The following is a 13,501-nucleotide window of genomic DNA, read 5'->3' as shown; positions in this document are numbered from 1 at the left end:
GCATCCTTATGTAAAATGAGGATGTAACTTAAAAGGATGCTGGGAATGCAGCTCAGGTGTGGCACATTTTCCATCTGCTCAACCTCTTCTACCTGTTCAGGATTGGAACAAGATTCCCTGCCTTGACTGATCATTTCTCATCTCTGTGGAATAGAATATGGGAATGGAGTGCTTGGCTTGGAGTCAGAAAGATATTGATTCAGTTCTGCAGGAGGGGAAGTGAGGGGAGAGAAAGGGAGCCATGCCCAGATTATAATCTTTATTATTGGAGGAAATATCCACATCACAGGTCCCTTATTTGACTATGTTGAGAGCCAATATCAGCAGCTCACATTTATGAGAATGTTAAACTGTTCAAAGCACTTTCATACATGTTCTCATTTGATCCTTATAAAGTCACTAGAAGGCAGTTGCTATTATTATTATCATCCTCATTTTACAGATAGAGAAACTGAGGTTCACAGCACTTAAATGACTTTGCCCATGGTCACATACCCAATAATGTGTGAGGCAGGATTTGAACCTAGATCTTCCTGACTCCCAGCTTCAGTACTGTATTTTCAAGAGTAAAGGAAGCAGTAAAAAGCAGCTTTCTAGATGATCTGAAGAGTATGGAAGGTGATTTCCTTGTGGAAGTCCAGATGGTAAAATTCTGTTCTTTGAAGAGGTCAATGTGAGGCAGGATTTGAACCTAGGTCTTCTTGACTCCCAGGTTCAGTACTGAATTTTCAAGAGTAAAGGAAGCAGTAAAAAGCAGCTTTCTAGATGGTCTGAAGAGTATGGAAGGTGATTTCCTTGTGGAAGTCCAGATGGTAAAATTCTGTTCTTTGAAGAGGTCAATGTGAGGCAGGATTTGAACCTAGGTCTTCCTGACTCCCAGGTTCAGTACTGAATTTTCAAGAGTAAAGGAAGCAGTAAAAAGCAGCTTTCTAGATGGTCTGAAGAGTATGGAAGGTGATTTCCTTGTGGAAGTCCAGATGGTAAAATTCTGTTCTTTGAAGAGGTCAAGGAACCACATCCACAGTTTCCTCATTCACAAAACAAAGGGCTCAGACTTGTATGCACACGTGGGAAGGTGTCTTCTAGCTCTGACATTATCCATGTGTGCAGATGTGCGGAAAAGTGGGTCTAGTTGAGTTGACAGCTTAGTTAAGAGTGAGCTGAGCATTTATATAGCACCTACTATGTACCTTGGACTTTGGTGTGTGAGATGGAATGGGCTGTATTTTATTTTTCTTTATTTTATCTTTATTTTATTCCAATAACAAATTTATACATGGGTTTTCCAAAGTTACAGGATTCACGTTGTCTCCCTCCCCTCTTCCCTTCCCCCTCCCAGACCCGATAAGCAATTCCACTGGGTTATATGTGTATTATCACCCCAAACACATTTTCTTTATTATTCATTTTATAAGAGAATAATCTTCTAAAATCCAAACCCGAAATCATAACCAAATAAGTGATAAATCATGTTTTCTTCTGGATTTCTTCTCCCACAATTCTTTCTCTGGATGTGGATAGAGTTCTTCCTCATAAGTCCCTCAGGATTGTCCTGCATCATTATACTGCTGGACTGTATTAGAGATGAGAAGCATATGTTATGCATGGCCTGGAGAGCTCAGTTAACATCACACATGGATTGAAATAGCCACGAGAGGAATATGGGTGATACACTTGGATAGTAACATGCTTGATGAAATAGTAGAGGGAGAAAAGGATAAATATTATAGCATATAAAAGGGAATATTTTTCCAGGGAAGGATGAGGGCACCAGTCCTTGGAGAGCTGGAGAGAAAATGCAAAATGAATCCAAGCAGGCCATTCAGGAGAAGAAAAGGGAAGAAATGAGGTGCAAACAGAAATGGAAGCTATTTCTTTCTGTGGCTCCAAGGTATGCTTTGTACTCTTATAGGGGAAATTGTACACATCAGGGTAGAAAGCCAACTGTACCAAAACCAATTTGATTTTACGTTTTGCAGAGTCTAACTTGTTTTATATATTAGGAAATTGGAGACCAAAGGAAGAACCTTGTTCAAAGTGACTCAGAGAATAGTTTGCATAGTGGACAGAAAGCTGGACCTGGCGTGAAGCAGAGTTCCAGTAGAATATAAGCTTCTTGAGGGCAGAAACTACAGCACTTTTGCCTTTGGATCTCCGGTGCCTTGCTTAGAGCTTTGGACATAGTAAGTGCTTAATAAATGTTGAATAGAAATAAGGGTGGAACGCCAAATTTACGGTACTCAGAAAGGTAGTTTTTTGATGCTGTCTTGAATTAATTTTGCTCATCACTCCTTTTTTTGGTTTGAGGTAAATGTCTACAATTGTTCATGGGCCATCACTTGAACTCTGTAATTAGATAGGCTGATCTGCCTCTTGAAAGGATGAGAATTGGGATGGTTGATCTAAATATGGAAAGGATCTTAATTTTACTGGGCTTGCTGAGTGAGCACTTAATTATGGGTCTGGTGCTTAGGAAAGAATTTAAACGAAAACCTTTACAGTGGAATATAAACATCGCCTACATATCTTGTAATTTTTTGGCCTTCTCTCTGATAGATCACCTTCTCTTCTTTGGTGGAAGTAGGTACATTTTGCTTTTGAGTCCTTCTGACTTGGTTGACTTAAATGGTCTTACTTCCCTCAAGGGCTAAGACGAGTGAGAAAAGAAAAACCAATCAACTGATCAGTCAAGAAGCATTTATTACACGCCTATTACATGTCAGGCACCATGTCAGACTTGGAAATAGAGACAACAATGAAAAAAATTCCTTGTTCCTAAGAAACTTACATCCTAATGGGGGAGATTAATGTATATATGTGAATACCAGAGGGATCAGAAATGATTTTGCTTAGAGGTTGAGGCTGGAGCTGAGTTTTGAAGGAAATCATGAATTCCTAGAGGCATGGATGGGGAGAGAGAGAGCATTCCAGTTATGAAGGGCAGATAATACAAAGGCATGAACATAGGAAAATGAGGATTGTGTCTCCAGAATAATAAGTGGGATCATAGAGTATATGGAAGGCAGTAATGTATAAGGAGACTGGAAAGGTACAAAGGAAGGACCTTTAAAAAACAACACAAAACCCTTACCTTCTGTCTAAGAATAAATACTATGTATTGGTTCCAAGGCAGAAGAGTGGTAAGGGCTAGGCAATGGAAGTTAAATGATGTTGCCCAAGATCATACAGCTAGGAAGTATCTGAGGTCATATTTGAACCCAGGACCTCCTGTCTCTCAGCCTGTCTAAAGCCACTGAGCCACCTAGGTGCCACCCCCGCCCCCAAAGGAAGGACTTACAATGTTAAATAGAGTGTCTGATCCTGGAAGCACTAGGGGGACCACTGGAGTTTATTGAGTTTGGGGGCTATGGATAGTAATATAGAAATTATGTTTCTCACAAAATCTAACAATAGGAACTATGTTGCTTTTGGTTTCACCAATTAAAAAGACTTTGGCTGATAGATGGATGAAATGATTGTGTTCTCTGTGGTAGAGTCCATCCCATTTCCCACTTCCATACATTTACAAATGTTATTCTCTATGCCTAGAAGGGCTACTTTCACCATTGCCTCTTGGAATCTCTATCTTGGTTCAGTGATTCAGGCACCATCTTCTATGGGAAGCCTTTCTTTGGAGTTGTAGGGTACAATGGAAAGTGCCCTGCTCTCAAGTCTGGATCTGGGTTCAAATCCCACCTCTAATGATTTACCTGTGTGATCTTGGACAAATCACTTAATCTCCCTGAACCTCAGTTTCCTCATTATAAAAAGAAGGAGTCAGACGAGATGGCCTCTCTGGTCACTTCCAACTCTAGATATTTCCTTACTAGTTGGTGCTCACTTCCTCTTCAGATGATCACAGATTTGTTTATGTGTTATATCCCCCAAGGGAATGTAGTGCGACTGTTTTTCATATTGCCTTCGATTTCCCAGTACCTACCAAATCATTCTGCATGTAACAAGGCTCCATAAATACTAGAATTGGATCAGACTGAAATGTTAAGGAGGTGTTACATTTATTAAATAACAGTGGTCTCAGAGACAGAGAAGAGACAAATTTAAAGCCCAGGCTATATTAACTTACTACCTTAGAAACTCTCCAGCTTCCCTGATTGCGGTCAAGTACTAGACATAGCAGAAAACTACTCCTGAAAAATGGGTCCATTTTATATAATTGCAGGACATGCCTAAGCTACCATCATCATCATTATCACCACCATCATCACCATCATCTCCATTACTGTCATCTTCAGCATTATCTTGGATGAATAATAATTGCTGACCACAGTACAAAGATACAGCATGGGGATGAGGGGATGTCTTAGCAACCATGACGAGTACCAGACATGGCCAAGGGAGTGACAATCTTATAGTCCTCTGCCCTTATCAGGACACAGCTAGAGTATTATGTTCAGCTCTCAGAGTATTATGTTCCACTTTGAGCTGATAAACCATAAAGCATCCAGAGCAGGAGAGCAAAGGACTTCAATTTTGTGACAAACGAGAATGAACCGAAGACACGAGAGATATTTAATCTGGTGGAGAAAAAGGCTTAGGAGGGAAGGGGGAAGAAGAAGTCAACAAGCATTTATTAAATGTTTACTACTGCCAATTACTATGGATAATTCATCAATAAGTATTTATTAAGTACCTACTATGTGCCAGGCATTTTTGTACTAAGTGCTGGTGGTATAAAGAAATACAAAAGACAGTCTCTACCCTCAAGGAGCTTACAGTTGAACGGGAGAGACAACGTGCAAGAAAATGCATACAAATCAAACTATATATATAGGACAAATAGGAAATAATTAACAGAGAGAAGGCACTAGAATTAAGAGAGATTGGGAAGGCTTTCCTATAGAAGTTTCTTCAATTGTGAACAGTTATAACAATATTTAGGTCAAAGTTGCTGTGAAGACTGTGCTCTGGAAACTTCCCTTTCCCCAATATTCAATGGATCAATGGTTGCTTCAATATTGGTATTCCCTTCATTGATGTAGATTGCAACCTATCCTTGCCTGCCCATCCTCTTATAAGTTCACCAAAAAGGATCCATACAATATGCTGGGGGCAGGGAGGGCTTCCTTTCCTTGATTCTTCTTTTTAAAAACAAAAAACCCTTCCCTTCTTTCTTAGCATCAATACTAAGGATTGGTTCTAAGACAGAAGAGTAGTAAAGGATAGGCTATTAGGGTTAAGTGACTAGCCTAGAATCACACAGCTGAGAAGTGTCTGAGTTTAGATTTGAATCCAGGACCTCTTGTCTCTAAGCCTGGATCTTAATTCACTGAGCCACCTAGCTAGCTTCCCCCTTGACTCCTCTTGATAACCCAGAGATCTCTTGACATCATAAAGATAGCATATGCACTGTCTATGGGTTATCGCCTAGCTTTCATCATGCAACCAGCCCATCTTCTTTTACAAGACCATGTTTTATTGACGATAGCATTTACTCAGATTCTCCTTTGAGATTCCTCACTTGTCATCCTGATTATTACAGCACTTCTTATTGTTATGAGCTCTGGCATTGGGATTCACTAGGCATCCTTTTGAGGACATCTAAGTACCCTCATTTTCTCTGCTGACAGAGGGGTGACAGATGGACCCTATTCTCTTTCATCCCACTCATGGTGATGAGTGGGTTGTACTGTTTGTTTCACCTTCTGAGTGTTGAAATCAATACAATTTGCTCTTTCCTTTAGCCAGGCCAAGGAGAAAGCTTCCTGGCAGGCAGGAAAAGAGACAAAGCAGAAAAACTATTTAGTTAAATTTTAGAAGAACTATGCCCAGTAATTGGAAAATGAGATAATGCCTCAACAAGTTTTGGCATATGATTGTGAGGGAATGCTGTTGTGCTATAAGAAATGATGAGTAGGAAGGTTTCAGAAAACTCTGGGAAGACTTATATTAACTGATGCAAAATGATATGAATGGAACCAGGTGAACCCTGTGCATAGTAACTACAGTATTGTCATGATACTCTGTCCAAAAGACTTAGCTTCTCTAATCAATACAATGAAGCAAAACAGTTCCAAAGGACTCGTGATGAAAAGTGCTCTCCATCTCCAGAAAGAGAACCGATGAACTCTGAATTCAGGTCAAAACAACCAGGAATATGATCCATTTAGGGTATCAACAGCTCCAGAAAGAAAGAAGCTCAGGCGTCAGTTATAGAAGAGGTCCTCATTGTCCCTTACTTGGACTGCCATGATCTATGCCTTCAGTATCTACATTCGCTAACTTTTGGATAGCGGTCAAAATTATCTTCCCAAATGCCCAAGCTAAACATGATAAGACACTGAATTTGGAGTAAGGAAGACCTGCATTTGAATCCTGCCTCAACTATATATGATCTTGGTGACCCTAGACAAGTCACTCAACCAATTGCAACCTCAGTTTCCTCATCTGTAAAATAGGGATGATGGCAGCACTTACTTCACAGGCTTCTTGTAAGGATCAGATGAAATAAACATGTAATATACTTTATAAACCAAGCGAGTAATAAAAGTTATTATAGCTTTTTTGATGGCTATGTAGTACTATTTCACTTAAACCTGCAGGTTTTTAATATCTTTTGGTATTAAAAGGAAATGGGAATGCTAGCACATTCTCTTTGGTAATAAAAATCTATTAACTTCCTTTCCCTTATCTGGAACATGGAGCTTTGAGGAACAGTGGGGAAGATCAGTCTTTAGAAAGCACAAGCCTTTCCTTCTCACCATTTCTTGAAATTTATCAATATTAATTAGTAGCCAATTTTTTATAATATTTTACGGTTTACAAAGCACTTTACATGTGGTATCTCAATTGATACTCATAACAACTTTAGGAGGTAGATGCAATTTTGATCCCCATTTTACAGATGAGGAAACTGAGGCTAACAGAGTAAGTGTCATGCCCAGAATCACATAGTTAAATGTCTGAAGTAGGATTTGAACTCAAGGCTTTCCTGATTTCACATCCAGCACTTTCGTCATTGCACTACCTAGCTGTCTCTGTGTATCCTTAGTAGACTCATAGATCATGACATAGTGTGAAATCTTGCCAATTTTTCTCATTTAATTCTCATGAGAGTTTGATGATCAACCTTGGCCTCATTTTTGATCTGCCACAAAACTTTTCTAGGTTAAGGTCAAGCCTTGCATTCATCGAACAATACGTGTTACAGATTTGAGTCCTGTGAACTACCGATCTGTATGTCACTGAGGAACTGTTGATGTTCTACATTATAAAATAGATTTAGAAATCGATCTGTTTAGACTTCAGGGGTTTCCTCTTTTTTTCTTTTCATAATATAATCTTGATAGACCATGTACTCCATTGCTCTTCTCCAGATGCTAAGGGAGAAACTGAGGAGGGTCCTCAGTACCCTTAGTGGACCTTCCCTCCCTCCACCCCAACTCCATGCCAAAGTATGAGAAGACATGAACAAAAGCTGCCCAGGACAGATTGAGAGAATGCTCACATTAAAGAGATCATAGATCCATTAGAACATTGATTTTTAACAATGTTTTAGCCCGCCGAGGGTGCAGCATCATACACCTTCTATATTCAGGGACTCCCTCATTTTGCAGATGAGGAAATTCATCTGAGGACCACAGAAATTAAGACACTGAAGGACAACAAGGTTGCTTAGTGGATTGATAGGCTTAGAGACAGGAAGTCCTGGATTCAAATCTATCCTCAGACACTTCTTAGCTGTATGATCCTGGGCAATTCACTTAATGCTGGGAGCCATCAAGCCTATGCATCAATCTCCTTTGAGCCTAACAACAACTTTGTGAAGTGCTATTTATTCCCATTTTACAGATGAGGAAACTGAGAGATTAAGTGAATTGCTCAGTATGTGACAGAATTTGAGCTTGGGTTTTCTGACTTCACGTTCAGTAGTCCATGCACTGCACAAACAGGATATCCAAGTTATCTGACAATGTATTGACCTGGAAGATGACGAGGAAAAAGAGAAAGTGTAGAAGCAGCAGAATTGCAGAATTTCTTGTTGGAAGGGATCCTTGTGTAGTTTGACCATAAAGAACCTTCTCTTCAGCATACCAGCCTTTGTTCCCATTGGAGTGTGAAAACATTCCTAAAATGATGAAAATCCACTATGTCTCAGGAGAATTCTTTCCATTTCTGAAGAGCACTGATTGTTAGGAACTTCCCCCTTAAATCATATCTAAATTGGCCTCTTTTCAACTTCAGTTGTTTTTAATTCTGCCTGGGGATAAGCAGAATAAATCTATATAATAAATAGCTTTTCAAATACTTGAAGATGGCGGTCAGGTCTCCCCACATCCACCTCTTCCCTTCTCCAGAATAAAGAAGGTCCCCAGATCCTTTGGTCTGACCTCATATGGCTTGGACTTGAGACCTGTCACCATCTTGATCACTCTCCTCTGTGTATTCCCCAGATTATCATGTGGCACAATATACTAAACCCAATATTCCTCAAATGTGGTTCAGCCAGAGCAGATGGCTTCATCATCTCCTCATTCTTGGAAACTATGCCTGTTGTCTGCAATATCACACAATTAACTCATTTCACACTTGTATGCACCCCTCCCTGACCTATCCCCCACAACCAACAAACTGTTGTTTCCACCAACTGGTAGAGATATTTTTGAACTCAAGTACAAGGCTTATACTTATTCCTATTAATCTTTTACTATTAGATCCATTCCAATGTTCTAAGCCCATTAGTCAATGAATAAGCACTTATTAAGCACCTTCTATGTGCCAGATGCTATGCTCGACATATGCTATGTCGACAAGACTGGTCCAAAATCAATTAGGTATGTGTGCATGTGATTTCATTTTTAAAAATAACATTTTATTTTTCCCCAGTTAAATATAAAAGCAAATTTTAACACTTTAAATTTTTTTTGATTTCCATATTCTCTCTTCCCTTCCTACCCTTTCTCCCAGTCCTCCCCTACCCCTAAAATGGTAATGTGATATAGATTTTACATGTGCAATCATGTAAAAAATTTTCCAAATTAGTCATCTTGTGAAAGAGATCTCAAACCAAAAAAATAGAAAGAAAATGAAATATGTTTCAGTTCTTTCTTGGAAAGCAGATGGCATTTTTTCATCAAGAGTCTCTGAGATTGTCTTGGATCAATACATTGCTGAAAATAACTAGGTCATTAAGTTATTCATCAAAAAATGTTGCTGTCACTCTATGTAATGTTCTTTTGGTTCTGCTTACTTCACTTTGCATCAGTTCATGTAATTCTTTCCAGATTTTCTAAATGATTTCATCTTTATTTGTGTTTTTTTTTGCCCCCTATTTTTCATCATCCTTAGTGATACCACACCCATCTTTGGTTACTCCATTTCCCTCCAGTTCTGCTCAGGACTCTCTTTTAAGATCCCTTGAAATCTCTTCCCTCTATGAAACACCCTTTTCCTTCCATCTGCCGTGAATGTATTTTTTATGTGCCCAGTAATTTACATGGTGTGTCCTCTCTTAGAATGCAAGCTTCTTATAGGCAGAGACCACTTTTCTGCCCTTCTTTGAATCCCTTTGTGACCAAGATTGTGCCTTGTGCATAGTAGGCACTTAATGCTTTTTGATATTAACTCCTCTATAATAACTGCCATTCAGGTATCAAAAACACTTGAGAGTTGCCAAGAATACAAAGAAATAAAGACCTGCCTCCCTTTTCACTTCTTCAATTCTTACATTAAACTGTGAGTTCCTTAAGAGCAGGGATATCATCATTTCCCAACTGACAAATGGTCAAAGGATATGAATAAGCAATTTTTAGATGAAGAAATCAAAGCTATCAATAATCATCTGAAAGAAATGATCTAAATCACTCTTAATTAGAGAAATGTACATCACTTAATCATGTTTTCCTTAAAAAAGAAAATAAAATTCCTGAAGTCAGGACATGGAGTGTCTTACTAAAAAAATTACAAGGAGGGGTCAGTTAGGTGGCTCAGTGGATTGCAAGCCAGACTTAGAAACCAGAAGTCTTGGGTTCAAATCTGCCCTCAGATACTTCCTAGCTATGTCATCCTGGGCAAGTCACCTAACCCCTGTTGCCTAGCCCTTAGTCCTCTTTTGCAATGGAACCAATACACAGTACTAATTCTAAGACAGAAGGTATGAGTTAAGAAAAAAAGAATAGCAAGGAGACTGTCACTGAATCACAGAATGCATAGATGGGAATAAGGTATAAGAAGACTGGAAAGGTAGGGAGTTGGTTGTAAAGGGATTTGAGTGAGGAAGATAGAGATATATTTGATCCTGAAGGTGACATGGTGACAGGGAGCCACTGGAGTTTATAGATTAGAAATGTAAAATGTTCTGACCTATGTTTCTGGGAGATCACTTTGATAGCTGAGTAGAAGATAGACCGGAATGGGGAAAGACTTAAGGCAGGAAGACCTCTTAGCAGGTTGCTAAGTATTCAAGGATTTCCAAGCATGAAGGCCTGCACCAAGATGGTACCAATGTCAGAGGCGAGAAGAAGTAAATTCAAGAGGTAAAGATTAAATCATCAGCTTGGGCAATAGATTGGATTTGGAGAGTGAGAAAGAATGAGCAGCTAAATGACACTTAGTTTTGAGTCTAGGTGACTGGGAGGAAGGTGGTGTCCTTGACAGTAACAGACCAGTTTGGAAGACAGAGTTTAGAGGGAAAGTGTTGGATATGTTGACTTAAGATGTCTATGGAACATCCAGTTCAGAGGGTCCAGTTGGCAGTTGGAGATGCAAGACTGTAGCTCAACAGAGAGAATGGGACAGGATAGATAGACTTGAGAATTATCATTATAAATATAGTCATTAAACCCATGGGAGCTGATGAGATCACCAAGTGAAGAAGTAGAAGAGAAGAGGGCCTTGAGGGTCATCTAGAGTTAGAAAGCATGATCTGGATGAGAATCCAACAAAAAGACCAAGAAAGAATAGTCAAATAGTTAGGAGAAGACCCAGGAGAGCCATAGAAACCTGTAGAACTGAAGGGGTTCCATTGGATGGGGAATGCTGTACAATTTGTGGTATAGGATTGTGATGGAATACTAATATGCCAGAAGAAATGATGAGCAGATTAACTTTAAAAAACTTGGAAAGACATATATGAAATTATAAAAAGCAAAACAAGTAGAACCAAGAGAGCAATATATACAGCTCCAGAGTGAATGTTTGAACGCTAACTTATGAATGCCCAATTTCAAAAAAGGAACTGATAAACAGAAACACAAAAGACATTATCAACATATTTTTATTGTCAAGTAATGATTTCTCTAGTACAGTAAGAGGAGGGAGGGAGGAAGATTTCTAGGAATTTTAATGTAACCAACAAATAAATAAAATTGTTAAAAACTAGAAAAAAGAGAGTATCCAGATAAGGATTCAAATTTGGAGAGGTCCTTTTTTTTTACATGAAGGATACTTAATTAAATCATGATACTATTCATAATAATTATCACTAAACTGGTTTAAGTATAATTCCAACATGAACTAATAAAAATTAAAAAAGGAATGTGCAAAATTTGAATCAGCTGCCCAAGGCCAGCTATATATCACCCAAATCCCTGAGTATGAAGTGAGGTAGAATGCTATTGGGATTGAGGAGTGTTTCTGAAGAATCTGAGTCACTTGAGATGGGAGAACAAGGAAGAAGAGGTGATCAACAGTATCAGACCTGCTGATAGGTCAAGAAGGAGGATTAGGAAAAGACCACTGGATTTGGCAAGTGAAGAGATCTCTGGGTACTTTGGAGAGAGCACATTTGGCCAAATGAGTTCAGAAGCCAGACTATAGAGGGTAAAGAACTTAATGAGAAAAAAAGTGGAGGCATCAATAATAGATAGTTTTCTCAAGGAAATTAGGAATAAAAACAAAAAGAGGGAAAGGATGGTAACTAGAGGGGATGAAATGGTCAAGTGAGGAATTTTTGTGAGGCATGAACATGCTTGTAAGGTAATATGGCAACAGTTGGCAGAGAAGAAAAGAATAAAGAGAAGGGAGTATGAATGAAAAATTCTACTCTGATGAGTAGAATCAGAAATGATAGGGTCACAGATTTAGAACTGGAAGACATATTAGAGGTAGGATCACTGGATCATGCATTTAGGGCTCTCAATCAGTGGCCATCTAACCCAACCTCCTCATTTTAAAGATGAGGAAAAATTGGAAAACAAGGGGATGCCCATCAATTGGGGAATGGCTGAACAAATTGTGGTATATGTTGGTGATGGAATACTATTGTGCTGAAAGGAATAATAAAGTGGAGGAATTCCATGGAGACTGGAACAACCTCCAGGAAGTGATGCAGAGCGAGAGGAGCAGAACCAGGAGAACATTGTACACAGAGACTAATACTCTGTGGTATAATCGAACGTAGTGGACTTCTCCATTAGTGGCAGTGTAATGTCCCTGAACAATCTGCAGGGATCTAGGAGAAAAAACGCTATCCATAAGCAGAGGACAAACTGAGGGAGTAGAACACCGAGGAAAAGCAACTGCCTGACTACAATGGCTGAGGGGACATGACAGAGGAGAGACTCTAAACGAACACTCTAATGCAAATACTAACAACATGGCAATGGGTTCGAATCAAGAACACATGTGATACCCAGTGGAATCACGCGTCGGCTATGGGGAGTGGGAGGGAGGAAAAGAAAATGATCTTTGTCTTTAATGAATAATGCATGGAAATGATCAAATAAAATACTATTTAAAAAAAATAAAGATGAAGAAAATGAAGGCCAGAAAACGGAAATCACTCATGTAAGAAATGGCAGAGTTGGGTTTTGAATCACAGCTTTTTACCTCCATATTCAGAATTCTTCATTACTATCTCTACCTTGGAATTTGGGAGAAAAGGAAGGCAACAAGATGTCCCAGAAAGATCATTGAATCTGGAGCTACAAGATCAGGGTTTTAGTCTTCACTGTGTCACTTGTTATGCGGGTGATCTTGGGTAAATCATTTCACCAAAGGGTTCTGTTTCCTCATGCACAAAATGCAGACATTAGCCTAACTCAATGGCTTCTAAAGGCCCTTCCATTTCTAGCTATGTAATCCAATGGGCTTACTCGGCAGCCCCATTTGCCACATCTCTATCCAGCTCGCATCAAATGTCCAGTTACCTGATGCTTTTTTCTCTCTGCCTCTTCTCCTTTAAAAATCTTTTTTATGCCTTAATAAAGTCTTGCTTACCTGCATGTTGTTTTTCCATGGTAGTGTTGGCAAAAAAGAGGAAGGTCTTATAATGAATCAACCTCTGAATATATACTTGGTGACCTCTTTCTTTGGTCGCCTCAGAGTATTTTTCCTTTGTGAAGTTGCCTGAAAAAGGAAATCTGTTGCATTTTTTTTGATTGATAGGATTTCCTCGGGGAATCTTTCCAACATAAGAAGCCACATGGGTGAAATAATTCCAAACTTGGGTAGTTTGGAAAACAATTTCCTTGTGCTTCACACACAATCTCTATGCTAGATGTTTTCAGCTGTTTAGTGCAGCTGTTAATCTAGAAGAAACAGC

The 13,501-nt window shown here is 39.1% G+C and overlaps 1 protein-coding gene across 1 annotated transcript in view; it reads left to right on the top strand.

The window, feature by feature from the left end:
• Positions 1-13,501, top strand: part of KIAA1549L (KIAA1549 like) — a 365,855-nt gene that overhangs the window by 171,279 nt on the left and 181,075 nt on the right. The window lies entirely within an intron of this gene.

This window comes from Monodelphis domestica, chromosome 6 (genome assembly GCF_027887165.1).
Source record: "Monodelphis domestica isolate mMonDom1 chromosome 6, mMonDom1.pri, whole genome shotgun sequence".
Lineage (NCBI taxonomy): Eukaryota > Metazoa > Chordata > Mammalia > Didelphimorphia > Didelphidae > Monodelphis > Monodelphis domestica.
Note: the sequence above shows the minus strand (reverse complement) of the source record. Positions and strands in the feature narration are given on the sequence as shown.